At 42.9% G+C, this 15926-nt stretch overlaps 1 protein-coding gene across 1 annotated transcript in view; it reads right to left on the bottom strand.

The window, feature by feature from the left end:
• Nucleotides 1-12602: 12602 nt before the first annotated feature.
• ZMYM1 (zinc finger MYM-type containing 1) overlaps nt 12603-15926 on the bottom strand; it is a 35788-nt gene continuing 32464 nt past the window's right edge. Inside the window, exons 9-10 of the transcript XR_005370185.1 lie at nt 15655-15887; nt 12603-15447 (exon numbers count right to left, since the gene is read on the bottom strand). The gene's annotated coding sequence lies outside the window, so the exon portion shown is untranslated. The remainder of the gene's footprint in view (nt 15448-15654; nt 15888-15926) is intronic.

Raw genomic sequence — 15926 nt, forward strand, 5'->3', positions numbered from 1 at the left:
ATTGCAGCTGCTTCGGCCGCCTCAAGCAGCCATCTCTGCTCTTTTTTTTTTCTTTTTTTTAAGATTTTATTTATTTAGGGATCCCTGGGTGGCGCAGTGGTTTACTGTCTGCCTTTGGCCCAGGGCATGATCCTGGAGACCCGGGATTGAATCCTACGTCGGACTCCCGGTGCATGGAGCCTGCTTCTCCCTCTTCCTGTCTCTGCCTCTCTCTCCCACGGTGTGCCTATCATAAATAAAATTTTAAAAAAATTAAAAAAAAATTATTTAGACACAGCTAGAGAGAGAGGAGCAGAGACCCAGGCAGAGGGGGAAGCAGGCTCCATGCAGGGAGCCCGACGTGGGACTCGATCCCGGGTTTCCAGGATCACACCCCGGGCTGTAGGCGGCACTAAACCGCTGCGCCACCGGAGCTGCCCATCTCTGCTCCTTAAGGCCTGAGTGGGGCCTCCTTCCTCCGCGGCGAACTGGATGATGCCTCCCGGCAGATTGCTATGACAAACGCCCCCTTATTACTCTTATTGCAGGGATCACAGTACCGTGTAGCCTCTTTTCCAGTTTGTTATGCGCAGACTTGGGTCTCCCAAATTCACATGCTGAAGTCTTCCCTTCCAGTACGTAGCAGAATGTGACTGAATTGGAGATCGGGCCTTTAAACGGGTAATTCAGTAGGGTCGTAAGTTTGGGCTCTGAACCTGTCCGTAAGAGACTTAGAAGGACTTACTCTAAGAGTCCTTATGAGAAGAGGAAGAAGAGATACAGGGTCACATGCCAAGGCCATGTGAGAACACGGTAAAACGATGCCATTAGAAAGCCAAGAAGAGGGATCCCTGCGTGGCGCAGCAGTTTAGCGCCTGCCTTTGGCCCAGGGCGGGATCCTGGAGACCCGGGATCGAATCCCACGTCAGGCTCCCAGTGCATGGAGCCTGCTTCTCCCTCTGCCTGTGTCTCTGCCTCTCTCTCTCTCTGACTATCATAAATAAATAAAAATTAAAAAAAAAAAAAAAAAAGAAAGCCAAGAAGAAATCAAACCTGACACCTTGACCGTGGACTTTTGGCCTCCAGAACTGAGAAAATTAATTTATGATGTTTGAGCCATCCAGTCTGGCGTGAAGGTGGTGTGAAGGTAGCCCTAGCAAACGAGTGCACAGTACACAACCAGTGGTTAATATGCGTGGCTGGTTCTCTGGTGCTTTATAGCAGAAGGACGGATCTGGCACCAGTGCTCTGAGGTGGGAGCTGAATCCAACACTGGCTTCACCAGAGGACAGAGCAAGTTGGACCAAGTTCTATTCACACTGGGAAACAGGAATATTTTAAAAACCGTGAATTGATACACAATAAGTAAAGTATAAAACTGGTAAGACTTGACATACACGTACACCACGTAAATCCTCACCACAGTCCAGGTAACGAATGTGTGCATCACCCCCAAATCCTCCTCGAGCCTCTTAGTCATCTGACTGCCCCTTCCCCTGCCTGCCTGTAGCCACCTCTGGTCTGCTTTTTTCTTTAGTTCACCCTCCCCCCTCTACTTCCTGGGAGCTCCTCCCAGATGAACTACGTACTTATGTACCTACCTGGAAGCCCTTGTCTCAGGCTCTGCTGCTGCTTTTTAGGATTTTATTTATTCATGAGAGGCAGAGAGGCAGAGACACAGGCAGAAGGAGAAGCAGGCTCCATGCAGGGAGCCCGACGTGGGACTCGATCTCAGGACCCTGGGGTCGCGGCCTGAACTGAAGGCAGGTGCTCAACCGCTGAACCACCCCAGGCATCCCTCTGTCTTTCACAAATTAAGTCTTCAAAAATAAATAAAAACACTGTTTTGCATGCAACTTGTTCTTTTTGCAACACCTCTTCCTTATCCATGAAAGTGTAGGTTTTAAAATCTATAGCACAGTTTTATAGAAATGTAACACTGCCTATTCTTACATGATTGATTTTTTTTTTTTTAATTTCATTGCTCGTGCTGGGCTCTCCCAGCACCCTGAGATCATGACCCAAGCTGAAGGCAGACGCTCAGACTACTGAGCCACCCAGGCGCCCCTCTTCCATATATTTTTTAAAGTATTTTAGGGAGCGTGCATTGGGGGAGGGGCGGAGGGAGAGAACCCTCAAGTAGACTCCCCGTGGAGTGTGGAGCCCAACGTGGGGCTCCATTCAGGGCCCTGAGATCCTGACCTGAGCCAAAACCAAGAGTCTGGTGCTCACTCGCTGAGCCCCCCAGGCGCCCTGTGGGGTGTCCCATCTTTCTGATTCATGTTACTCCTACCCTTTATGCCCTCCTGACTTCACCTCACCATCTTTACATTCTCTCACTCCTCCTCTTGTCTCTGCTTTGAGCCTTAATTCCCTCAGGCTCCATGTAGGGAGTCCTGACATACACGATCTGCTTGCAGTTCTCTTCTACCATTTTCTTTTTCTTCCCTGGACAAAGCTGTTGCCTGTGGTCATTTCTAACTGCCTTCTCTCTTGTGGGTTTTCATCCTCACTTAATACCTTTCCTCTTTCATCTCCTTCTCTCTTGCCCCGCTTTGTTTTTTTCTTATGTTTTATTTTATGCAGCCATTACTTGAGCTTGGTTTTTCTTTCTTCCTCTTTCTTTTTCTTTCTTTCTTTCTTTCTTTCTTTCTTAGGTCGTTGAGGGGGCTTTCTGATGGAGGGATGAGGGTGTGGGGGTGGGATGAGGGGAGTGAGGAAGAGAAGAAGGAGGAAGAAGGACCAAACCCTACCTCTATATTGTCTCTTCTTTCTTCTTTCTTTCTTTCTTTCTTTCTTTCTTTTTCTTTCTTCTTTTTTTCTTTCTTTCTTTTTTTCTTTCTTCTTTCTTTCTTTTCTTTTTTCTTTCCTTTCTTTTTTCTTTTTCTTTTCTTTTGAGAGAGATAGAGTGTGAGCACAGAGGGAGAGGGAGAAGCTGACCTCCACTGAGCAGGGACCCTGATACGGGCTGAATCCCAGGATCCTGAGATCACGACCTGAGCAGAAGGTAGACATTTAACCGACATTCAGGTGCACCAAGTATGAATTTTTTTTATAGGATAATGAATTCAAATAGTGTCTTCTGTGAATATGAAGTCTCCTACACAATCATATTTTTCTCAATTTGAAGATACTCGAGATCCCAGGAAGTAATCAGCTAATTCCAAAGTAGGATTTATTAGATCTGGATTAAAACTCTTACATTTAATTTTCTTGTAGGAAAAGCCCCTAAATCTTACCCTCTGAGCTCCTTAATAATAATTTAAGGTAGCGGGATCCCTGGGTGGCGCAGCAGTTTGGCGCCTGCCTTTGGCCCAGGGCGCAATCCTGGAGACCCGGGATCGAGTCCCACGTCGGGCTCCCGGTGCATGGAGCCTGCTTCTCCCTCTGCCTGTGTCTCTGCCTCATTCTCTCTCTCTGTGACTATCACAAATAAATAAAAATTAAAAAAAAAAATAATTTAAGGTAGCTTCAGCAAGCTTGTTAGTTCTGTAAGCTAACAAATCAGAAGCAATAAAGTAGAAAAAGGGCTGCTTTGGGGTTCCTGGAGTATGCGACTCGATCTTGAGTTCGTGAGTTCGAGCCCTGTGTTGGGAGTAGAGATTACTTAAAAAAAAAAAGAAAGAAAAGAAAAGAAAAAGGGCTGATTTAGCATGCTGGTGGTGAAGAGTACCTGCCAAGTGTTTGCTTCTCCCAAGAGGCTCTTCTCTCTGCAGAGAATGTCTTGTTTTCTACCAAGGGAACTTCTATCAGCTCTTAGAGGTTTGCCTCAAGAGCTACACATATCACCACCCCTTATCAGCAAGTGAATCAAGTACATTGCTCCTCTCAATTCCTATACTGCTTTAAACATAGTTCTTATAAAGCATATCAAACTTTTTTTTTTTTTTTTTTTTTTTTTTTGTGGGGCAGCCCAGGTGGCTCAGCAGTTTAGTGCCGCCTTCAGCCCAGTGCCTGATCCTGGAGACCGGGGATCGAGTCCCACGTCGGGCTCCCCACATGGAGCCTGCTTCTCCCTCTGCCTGTGTCTCTGCCTCTCTCTGTGTGTCTCGAATGAATGAGTGAATGAATAAAATCTTTAAAAAAATTTTTTTGCATGTGAATGTGTGTGTGCAAATGTTTTGAGGTGACCAGATTATACTCCTCTTGTCACTCTCAGCCTAGTACAGTGGCAGGTATTTGTAAGCTCTAATATATATATATATAACCAAATAATACAGTAGTCTGGAGCCATTTGTGTTCTGAAGACGGTACTTTCTGCATATGATGACCAGGTTTGTGTAGTATCAACTGTGTAAGATGGGGCAATCTCTAGCACTTTATTTTTTATTTTATTTATTTATTTTTTAATTTTTATTTATTTACTTATGATAGAGAGAGAGAGAGGCAGAGACACAGGCAGAGGGAGAAGCAGGCTCCATGCATCGGGAGCCTGATATGGGATTCGATCCCGGGTCTCCAGGATCACGCCCTGGGCCAAAGGCAGGCGCCAAACCGCTGCGCCACCCAGGGATCCCTAGCACTTTATTTTTTAAGATTTATTTATTTATTTGAGAGAGAACAAGTACAGGGAGGGATAGGGAGAGAATCTTCAAGCAGACTCTGAGCTGAATACAGCTGTTGGAGCTGTTGGAGTCCAACACAGAGCTCAATTCCAGGACCCCTGAGATCATGACCTGAGCCAAAACCAAGAGTCGGACATGTAACCAACTGAGCCACCCCAAGCACCCCTAGTACAGTTTTACAGAACTTATTTCAGATATGAAGATTAAAAAGACTTCCCCTTGTGCCCAAGATGGAGCAAGGAACCAGATTTGCCTTACTGCCTCAAAGAAAACAAATAACCTCAAACCCAGGCAACATATATAAAATAATGTTTGTTTGTTTTTTTTCAAAGCACTGGACAACAGGCAACACACGACAATGCTGAGAGACGAGAGACAAACGGGGAGAAGCTCCTTAGTGTCCCAGCACGCCGCCTGGGAAGAGCTTCCAGGCCATGGTGCAGGAGGAGGAACCACGCAGAGGTCAGTGAACTCTGAGTTAGAGATGCAGCTGAGCATCCTAGGTGGTGCGAGTTCATAGGAAAGACAGCCTTACCCAGATAGACAACCCCAGGTATTGAATAAAAGAAGCAGAAGCAGATAGTCCTTTAGTGTGAAGTTTTTTATGTTAGCCTGGCCTAGGAGTTAGGCTGTGTTTACTGTTTCATGTCGCTGTGGTGTCAGAGGCTAAAATTCCCTTGGTGTCCTTGTTTTTGTTCCCTTGTTGTCTTGGGTGTCCCTAGAGACTCCTTAAATACAGCCTGGGGCTTGGAGCACCTGTTGCTGTAGTCCTCTGCTAGAAGCCAGGAACACAACCAGGTGGTGGTAAGAAGGGGGCGGAGACGAAGCCTTCCATAGCCCCGTGATTAGTCTCCATCAGTGAGCCTGAGTTGGGTGTTCTTCCTCTACGTCTGTTAAGCGTTGGTAAAACCCTAGTCAATTAGACTCTGGCAAAATGGTTTCCCTCGAGGGCAGGCCTTGTTAGTGAGAACAGAGAGATCTGGGAGTATTTTGGTCTGGTTATTTTCCCCCTCCGGCTGGACACACAAGGGGGTCTTTCTCTAGTCTTCCCTTTGAGAACCAGTTGGGGTCCTGGAGGTAAAACTCACAAAAGCATGGAACCTCCTCCTAAGCATGGGGGGGTGGGGGGGCTGGGCTGGACTTTTTTAACTCCTCAGCTTGTCCACAGTTTGAAGTGTTCTGCTGCTTGCTGTTGGCCTCAGCTGCAGGCTTCTCCTCCCCGTAGGTTGGGATTTCGTCTGTCTCTGGTCTGTCTCTCCAGTTTGGGGGCAGCCGTTTGCCCGATGACTTCAACTTTCTGATTAATCTAAGAAAAGCTGTTAAGTGTCACTACATTTAGCTTTTTCTTGTTCTGGGGACATGAGTGTTGATTTCCAAACTCTGCATGTTAGCCTGCAAACTCTGGATGTTTGTAGGGGTCTCCCTCAAGCGTTTCAGCAGAACACCCCTCAGCTCATGTGTGTGAAGGATCTTCCTGAGGCCAAGATAAAGCCATTAGAAAGGATTCGGAAAGAAAAAAAAAAAAAAGAAAGAAAGGATTGGGGGTGGGGGGGAGGAAGAAAGGATTCCGGAACAGGGCCTGCCACTCACTCACATACAGCTGAAAATAGTGCCGGGTCCCACCAGCCAGACTAGAAAATCTCATAATTCTCACGGCAAGGTCTTGCCTCAGTTTAATCCGCCCTAGACTGAGCACTACCTCAGACCACCAGACAAATTATGAAAGCAGAAACAAAAAGGATCAAACGATTTACAAGTAACTTAGCAAAGATCAGAGGTTTTTATAAAAGCAACAAAGATCACAATTTCTGCCATTCAGTTGATGATTGCTAGGCACGGAAAGGAGGAAAATATGACCCAGGTTGAAAAAAGTCCTCAATGAAGATGCACACGCACGTAGAGCTCACATATATTATGATTTTAAATCCTAACAGCAACTTATCCTGGTAGATTCTGTTTTCTTTCTCTTACAAAAGAGGAGTGTTCAGTGACTTGCCTGAGGCTGCCCTGCTAACATGTTCCGGAATTATGATCCAAACCCTGCCCAGATGGCCCGAGCTGGAGCTTCTTGCAGTACACTGCAAGTACATCTCTGCCCTCTGGCCCTTTCTGAATGAGAGCTGACGAAAGAAGGCACACTCTCCTCTTGTTTGGCTTCAGCTGGGAATGTGTGTGTCTACACATGTCCACATGTCCTCAAAGGGCTGTGAGAAAGTCGGACTATTGATTTTTGAATTACAAATAAATTTTAAGAAGTAAGTGAACTGGCAAATATGGAATCCATGAATCGTCCTTAAAATAGCATGTTTTCAAGATTCATCCATGTTCTAGTATGTTCCACTATTTCATTTTTTACCAAGGCTAAATACTACTCCATGGTATGGATATACCAATTTTATCTGTTTATCAGCTGATAGACATTTCAGTTGTTTCTACTTTTTAGCTATTATGAATAGTGATGCTATGAACATTCACATACAAGTTTTCTGTGTGAACTGTGTTTTCAGTTCTTTTGGGTCTATAACTAGAAGTGCGATTCCTCAGGCATATGGTAACTTTTTTTTTTAAAGATTTTATTTATTTATTCATGAGAGACACACAGAGAGACACACACAGAGACACAGGCAGAGGAAGAAGCAGGCTCCATGCAGGGAGCCTGATGTGGGACTCGATCCCGGGTCTCCAGGATCACACCCTGGGCTGAAGGCAGGTGCTAAACTGCTGAGCCACCCAGGCTGTCCCTCCTTTAAAATTTAAAATTTGTAAAGAAAAAAAAATTATGATTTGTATTTATTTATTTATTTATTTAATTTTATTTTTTTTATTATTTATTTATGATAGGCACACAGTGAGAGAGAGAGGCAGAGACACAGGCAGAGGGAGAAGCAGGCTCCATGCAGGGAGCCCGACGTGGGACTCGATCCCGGGTCTCCAGGATCACGCCCTGGGCCAAAGGCAGGCGCTAAACCACTGTGCCACTCAGGGATTCCTTTTGTTATATATTTTTTAAAAAGTCATTCTGCTGGGGCGCCTAGCTGGCTCAGTCAGGTAAGTGCCCGACTCTTGATTTCAGCTCAGGTAATGGTCTCGGAGCTGTGGGATTGAGTCCTGCATCATGCTCTGTGCTCAGCATGGAGTCTGCATGTCTCTCTCCCTCTGCTCCTCTCCCTGCACACTCTCTCTCTCAAATAAATAAATAAACAAATAAATAAAATCTAAAAAAAAAAAGAAAAAAGCCATTCTGGGGCACTCCAGTGGCCCAGTTGTTTAAGCATCTGACTCTTGGTTTTTGCCTCAGGTTGTGATATCCGGTTTGTGAGACAAAGCTCCATGTTGGCTCCACACTCAGAAATGATTCTACTCAGGATTCTCTCTTCCTCTCCTCCTTCCCCCCTCATATGTGCTCTCTCTTTCCCTCAAAAATAAATGAGTAAATCTTAAAAAAAAATGTATTAAAAAGAAAAAGCCATTGTGTCAATCTCTGTCATTTTGTCGGAGAGTTTAGATCATTTATATTTAAAGTAATCTAGAAAACCGGGATCCCTGGGTGGCGCAGCGGTTTGGTGCCTGCCTTTGGCCCAGGGCGCGGTCCTGGGGACCCGGGATCGAATCCCACGTCGGGCTCCCGGTGTATGGAGCCTGCTTCTCCCTCTGCCTGTGTCTCTGCTTCTCTCTCTCTCTCTCTCTGTGACTATCATAAATAAATAAAGAATTAAAAAAAAAAATAAAGTAATCTAGAAAACCATTTTCAGCTTGCTTACTTCCTTTCCCATCTTCCTAGAAAATGTGGCCTGTGTAAATATGGGAGTAGAATCAATAGTCAACACCATTTCCTAGAAATAATGTAAAAATGGATGAAATTATGTAAATAAAAGTTTACTTTTGGGATGCTTGGGTGGCTCAGCAGTTGAGCATCTGCCTTTGGCTCAGGGCATGATCCTGGAGTCCTGGGATTGGGTCCCATGTCAGGCTTTCTGCAGGGAGCCTGCTTCTCCCTCTGCCTGTGTCTGCCTCCTTCTGTGTCTCTCATGAATAAATAAAATCCTTAGAAAAAAAAAAGAAGCTTACTTTTTCATTTTCTTCCTTTTTAATGTTTCCAGTAGATGGTAAGCACTCAAAATGGTACTTAAGGGGCACGGCTGGGTGGCTCAGTCAGTTAAGTGCCTGACTCTTAAATTCAGCTCAGGTTATCATCTTGAGGTTGTGAGATCAAGGCCCATGTGGGGCTCCATGCTCAGTGCGGAGTCTGCTTGAGATTCTTTCTCTCCCTCTCCCCGTACCCCTCCCCCCCTCACTTTGGCACTCTCTCATGATCTAAAATAAATAAATAAATCTTAAAAAAATAAATAAGATGGGACTTAATACTGATAACTGTAAGATGTCATTGCAAATATCCTAATTCCTTTGCCCTACTTTTGATTAATTGAACTCATTTGGCAAAAATCAAAATGATCTCAAATCCAATTCTCCATCTAATCCATACATATTGACTGCTTTAAATTCTGCTTACGAATCTCTAGGGATTCCTCTTTCTTGCCCAGCAATCACAGTTTTTTCTTTAAAAAAAAAATTTTATTTATTTATTCATGAGAGACATAGAGAGAGGCAGAGACACAGGCAGAGGGAGAAGCAGGCTCCCTGCAGGAACCCCGTTGTGGGACTCGATTCCAGAACCCCGGAATCATGCCCTAAGCAGAAGGCAGATGGTCAACCACTGAGCCACCCAGGTGTCTCACAGTTTTTTCTTTAATCTACTTAATATTTTTTTAAAGATTTATTTATTTATTTATGATAGACAGAGAGAGAGAGAGAGAGAGACAGAGAGAGAGACAGAGACACAGGCAGAGGGAGAAGCAGGCTCCATGCAGGGAGCCCGACGTGGGACTCAATCCTGAGACTCCAGGATCGTGCCCTGGGTCAAAGGCAGGCGCCAAACCGCTGAGCCACCCAGGGATCCCCCTAATCTACTTAATATTATATCCTTTCTATTCACATGTCTAATGCTTTTTCTTTCATCTTCACATTCAGCAGATAACCTTACTTCCTATTTCACTGAGAAAACAGAAGCACTCAGAAGTTCCACAAGCTTCTACAGTCCTATCTCCTGACCTACCCACAGCTGTACCTGCATATTCCTTTTCTACTGTTAAAATGGATGAACTGTCCATATTTCTAAGGCCAAGTCCTCCATTTGTGAACTAGATCCCTTCTCAAAGACATGACTGCAGCAAATCTTTTTCTTTTCTACACATTATTTAGCATTTTCAAAGATAATATATATTTTCGGGCAGCCCCAGTGGCCCAGGGGTTTAGTGCCGCCTTCAACCCAGGGTGTGATCCTGGAGATCTGGGATCGAGTCCCACGTCGGGCTCCCTGCATGGAGCCTACTTCTCCCTCTGCCTGTGTCTCTGCCTCTCTCTCTCTGTATCTCTTATGAATAAATAAATAAATAAATAAATAAATAAATAAATAAATAAATTTAAAAAATGATGATATATTTTAAATATGTGCTTAGTTATGGTTTATCACCTCCCATTAGAATGCAAGCTCCACATGAAGTAGGATTTTATGCTATTCAATGATATATTCTCAGTAGCTATCTGTACATATTAGGTATGCTCAGTAAATATTTTTTTGTGTGCTTATTTGACAATATTGTCTAGTATTTTATTTATTTTATTTTTATTTTTATTTATTTATGATAGTCACAGAGAGAGAAAGAGAGAGAGGCAGAGACATAGGCAGAGGGAGAAGCAGGCTCCATGCACCAGGAGCCCGATGTGGGATTTGATCCCGGGTCTCCAGGATCGCGCCCTGGGCCAAAGGCAGGCGCCAAACCGCTGCGCCACCCAGGGATCCCATATTGTCTACTATTTTAAAAGTTAATACCTCCAGAATAAGAATGGAAAAGAAAGGGGTGCCTGGGTGGCTCAGTGGTTGATCATCTGCCTTTGGCTGAAGTCGTGATCCAGGGTCCTGGGATCAAGTCCCACACTGGGTTCTGCAGCAGGGAGCCTGCTTCTCCGTCCGCCTGTGTCTCCGCCTCTCTCTGTCTCTCTCATGAATAAATAAATAAAATCTTAGGGATGCCTGGGTAACTCAGTGGTTGAACATCTGCCTTCAGCTCAGAGCATGGTCCTGGGCTGGGGATTGAGTCCCTCATCGGGCTCCCTGTGAGAAGCCTGCTTCTTCCTCTGTCTTTGTCTCTGCCTCTCTCTGTCTTTCATGAATAAATAAAATCTTAAAAAAATAAAATCTCAAAAAAAAAAAAAAAAGAATTAAAAAGAAACACACTAGTTAGAAATGAATAAATTGTCCTTATCTGCAAATGACAAGGTCTATGTAGAAAATCTCAGAGATTTTTACCAAAAACTTCCTAGAATAAAGTGAGTTTAGCAAGTTTGTAGGATAAATATATAAAACCCCAAAGCATTTTTAAATTTTTATTTTTTTTAAAGATTTGTTTATTTATCCATAAGAGACACACACAGAGAGGCAGAGATACAGGCGGAGGGAGAAGCAGGCTTTCCACAAGGAGCCGGATGTGGTATTCAATCCGGCACCCTGGGATCACGCCCTGAGCCGAAGGCAGGTGCCCAACCGCTGAGCCACCCAGGTGTCCCCAAAGCATTTTTTTATACGAACAATGAAAACATTGAAACCAAAATGAAAAACAGTACCACCCACAATTTTTCAAACTAAAATGGATTTTTCTCTCTCTCTCCTCTTGTGTTTCCCTTTCTTTCTCTTTCTTTATCCTTCCTTCTCCCCCCTACCCCTTGCCTAATTGTTCTGTCTAGGATTCCTAGTACAATGTTGAGTAGCAGTGGTGAAAGTGAGCATTCTTACCTTGTTTCTGAACTTGAAAGCTTTCCATTAAGTGTAATGTTAGCTGGTGTGTGTGTATATGTTTTAATAAATGCTCTTTGTCATGTTAAGGAAGTTTCCTTCTATTTCTAGTTTGCTGAGTGTGCCTTTTTTTTTTTTTTTCTGACAAAGATGTAAAAAGTTCAATGGAAGAAGGTTAGCCTTTCAAAAAATGATACTGGAACAAATGGATATCCATAGGGGAAAAAAAGGAATTCGGACCTAAATACAAATATTAACTAAAAATATTTCACAAACTTAAATATAAAATGTAAGAGTATAAAATTTTTATAAGCAAAAATATAGGAGAAAATCTTTGGATCTAGGGCCTGGTAAAGAGCACTTTGACACCAAAAGCACAATCCATGAATGGAAAAATTAAGGACTATATGTAGCATATATAAAGAATTCTCGGGATCCTTGGGTGGCACAGCGGTTTAGCGCCTGCCTTTGGCCCAGGGCGCGATCCTGGAGACCCGGGATTGAATCCCACATCGGTGCATGGAGCCTGCTTCTCCCTCTGCCTATGTCTCTGCCTCTCTCTCTCTCTCTCTCTGTGTGACTATCATAAATAAATAAAAATTAAAAAAAAAAAAAAAAAAGAATTCTCAGGGCAGCCTGGGTGGCTCAGTGGTTTAGTGCCACCTTCAGTCCAGGGCGTGATCCCGGGGACCCGGGATTGAGTCCCACATTGGGCTCCCTGCATGGAGCCTGCTTCTCCCTCTGCCTGTGTCTCTACCTCTCTTTCTCTGTGTCTCTATGAATAAATAAATAAAATCTTTAAAAAAAACCCTGAATTCCCAAAGCTCAGCAATGAAAACAATCAAATTTGAACAGGCAAAAGACATGAACAGACATTTCATCAAATATCCATATGCAAATGTTTTAACATCATTACCCTCAGGGATATGCAAATTAAAATGATATAACAAAAAAAAATAAAATGATATAACTACACACCTATCAGAATGTCTAAAATACAAAGTTGTGACAACACCAAATGTTGTTGAGGATGCAGAGAAACTGGATCACTCATATTGCTGGTTGGACTATAAAATGTATAATCACTCTGGAAAAAGTTTGGCAGTTTTTTATAAAACTAAACACATAGTTACCCTGCAATACAGCGTTGTACTCTTGGGTATTTAGACTCGAAAAATAAAAAACTTATGCTCACACAAAAACACGTATACAAATATTCAAAGTGGCATTTATTTCTTAATAATCCAAAACAGGAAAAAATCCAAATGTCCTTCAATGCAAGGGTTGTTACACAAACGGTAGTAAATTAATAGCACTACTCAGGCATAAATAGGAACAAACTGTTGATAGACAAAGTAACTTGGACAGATTTTAAGGATATTATGTCAAATGAAAAAAGACAACCCCGAAGGCTACATACTGTATGATTACATTCATTCTTGAAAGGACAAAATTATAGAGATGGTTAATGGATTAGTAGTTGTCAATGGTTAGGGACAGGAGAAGGGAGAGTGGAAGGTGGATGTATTTATAAAAGTGTGTCACTTGAGGATTGTTGTATTGACAGAACTGTTTTGTATCTTGATTACAGTGTTACAAGAAGGGATACATGATAAAACCGCAGACACACAGGTACATGAAAAACTGGTATAGCTAAATAACCTTGATAGAGTGTATCAATGTTTGATTTCCCATTGTGATCCTGTATTAGGTTATGCAAGATGTTACCACAGGGAAAACTGGGTGAAAGATATGTGTGATCTCTATTATTTCCTATAGCTTAATCTGAGTCTATAGTTATCTAAATCCAGTCTAATTTTAAAATATTTTGTAAAATTAATAGTTGGTAGATTTCTGATATTTTTGGGAGCAGTGCTCCTAGTATTTTAATTATCGGCTAGATCTATACATATATATTAATACTAACATAACCTATATTTCATTAACAAGATTAACTTTTTATTCTAATTTTGCCTATTTAAAATCAGGTACAAGGGGCACCTGGGCTGCTCAGTTGGTTAAACATCTGACCCTTGACCTCAGCTCAGGTCTTGATCTCATGGTCTTGAGTTCAAGCCCCACTCCATGCTGGGTGTGAAGTCTACTTAGAAAAACAAAAGAAAACAAAATAAAATCAAATCGAGTGCAAATATTAAAGCCTTATCAACAATTTTATAGTGTTTAGTGATATTACTTTCTTAATATATTATTTTGTTATGTTTCATTAATAAGTTTTCTAATATTGAAACACCTTTACATTCCTGGCATAAATTATAATTGGTAGTAGTTCATCACTTAAAAAATTTTGTTAAAAAAATAAAAATAAAAAATAATTTTGTTATACCCAGGTGCATGGTGTCTCAGTTGGTTGAGTGTCTGAGTTGGCTTGGGTCGTGATCCTGGGATTGGGCCCCATGTTGGGCCCCCTGCTCTCCATTGCCTCTCCTCCAGCTCATGTTTTCTCTCATTCTTTCAAATAAATATATAAAATCTTTTTTAAAAAAAATTTTAAAATAAGTTTTCATTTCAGAAAACTTCACGTACAAAAGTTGAGTAACCATATGAGTCCCTATGTACACATCACCTAGATTCAACAACTATGAAATCATGGCCAATTGTTTCATCTCAACCCTCACATACTCCTCCTCCATTGAACTATTTTGAAGTTCCAGATTTCATATAATTTTATCTACTAAAAGACAGTGACTTTTTAAAAATCACATAAGCAAAAAAAAAAGGGGGGGGATCTCTGGGTGGCTCAGCGGTTGGGCGCCTGCCTTCTGCTCAGGGCGTGATCCTGGAGACACTGGATCGAGACCCTGGATCGAGTCCTGCATCGGGCTCCCTGCATGGAGCCTGCTTCTCCCTCCATCTATGTCTCTGCCTCTCTCCCTCTCTTATGAATAAATAAAATCTTAAAAAAAAAAAAAATCACATGAGCACAAATGTCACTATTATACCCTTATAGGCTATTTCTTTTTTTATTATTTATTTTTTAATTTATGATAGAGAGAGAGAGAGAGGCAGAGACACAGGCAGAGGGAGAAGCAGGCTCCATGCACCGGGAGCCCGACGTGGGATTCGATCCCGGGTCTCCAGGATCGTGCCCTGGGCCAAGGCAGGCGCTAAACCGCTGCGCCACCCAGGGATCCCCCTATTATACCCTTATAATCAACAATTCTTGAATATAGGGACACCTGGGTGGCTCAGTGGTTGAGCGACTGCCTTTGGCTCAGGGTGTGACCCCGGGGTCCTGGGATTGAGTCCCCCATCGGGCTTTCTGCAGGGACCCTGCTTCTCCCTCTGCCCGGGTCTCTGCCTGTGTCCCTCATGAATAAATAAATAAAATCTTAAAAAAACCCACAATTCTTAAATATTATCAAATATCCAGTGTTCACATTTGTTTCAAGTGGGATCCAAACAAGTTGTGCGTACTGCAATTCGTTGACATGACTCCTACTTCTAAGTTTATAGAATCTTCTGTCATTTTAGTTTTTCCTTTTTAGGTCTTTATTAAAGTGTTTGTCCTGTGTAGTCTCTCAGGATTTGGATTTTGCTGGTTACGTCCCAATCATGTTTAATAGGTTAATATGTTCCTCTGACCCCATCTTTCCAGAAATGAGCAGTTAGGTCTAGGGTCTTTGTGGTGGCAGCAGTAGTCACGGATGATCACTGTCTAGGCACATTAATTCAGATGAGTGATATTCTAATTTTATTATTCCTTCTTAATACTTGTAAAACTACCACCCTTGTATTAATGGCCCTCCAATCAAGTTGTTATCCGACACTCATTCTCTGGTAGATTCCTCAGGTCCAGGGATCCTGGAAACAATGTTCTATGAGTTTGCATATTGATGATAGTTTGCTTGTGGCTTTATACTTGAGTCAATTTTGTTGGGCATGTGGGTGGCTCAGTCAGTCAAGTGTCTGCCTTCAGCTGAGGTCACAGTCCCGGGGTCCTGGGACCGAGCCCTGCATTGGGTGCCCTGCTCGGTGCAGTCTGCTTCTCCCTCTCCCCGCTTGTGCTTTCTCCCACATTCTCTCTCTCTTTTTTTTTTTTTTTTTTTTTAATATTTTATTTATTTATTCATGATAGTCACAGAGAGAGAGAGAGGCAGAGACACAGGCAGAGGGAGAAGCAGGCTCCATGCACCGGGAGCCCGACGTGGGATTCGATCCCGGGTCTCCAGGATCGCGCCCTGGGCCAAAGGCAGGCGCCAAACCGCTGCGCCACCCAGGGATCCCTCTCTCTCTCTTTTTAAGTCAATTTCGTTGGAATATAAAATCCTGAATAAGTTTATGTTACTTCATTGTCTTCTGGCACAGAATGTCATTATTAGGGCAGTCCTGGTGGCTCAGTGGTTGAGTGCCTTTGGCCCAGGGCGTGATCCTGGAGACCCGGATAGAGTCCCACGTCGGGCTCCCTGCATGGAGCCTGCTTCTCCCTCTGCCTGTGTCTCTGCTTCTCTCTGTCTCTCATGAATAAATAAAATCTTAAAAAAAAAAAAAAAAAAGAACATCATTATTATGAG

Source organism: Canis lupus, chromosome 15, assembly GCF_011100685.1.
Source record: "Canis lupus familiaris isolate Mischka breed German Shepherd chromosome 15, alternate assembly UU_Cfam_GSD_1.0, whole genome shotgun sequence".
NCBI lineage: Eukaryota > Metazoa > Chordata > Mammalia > Carnivora > Canidae > Canis > Canis lupus.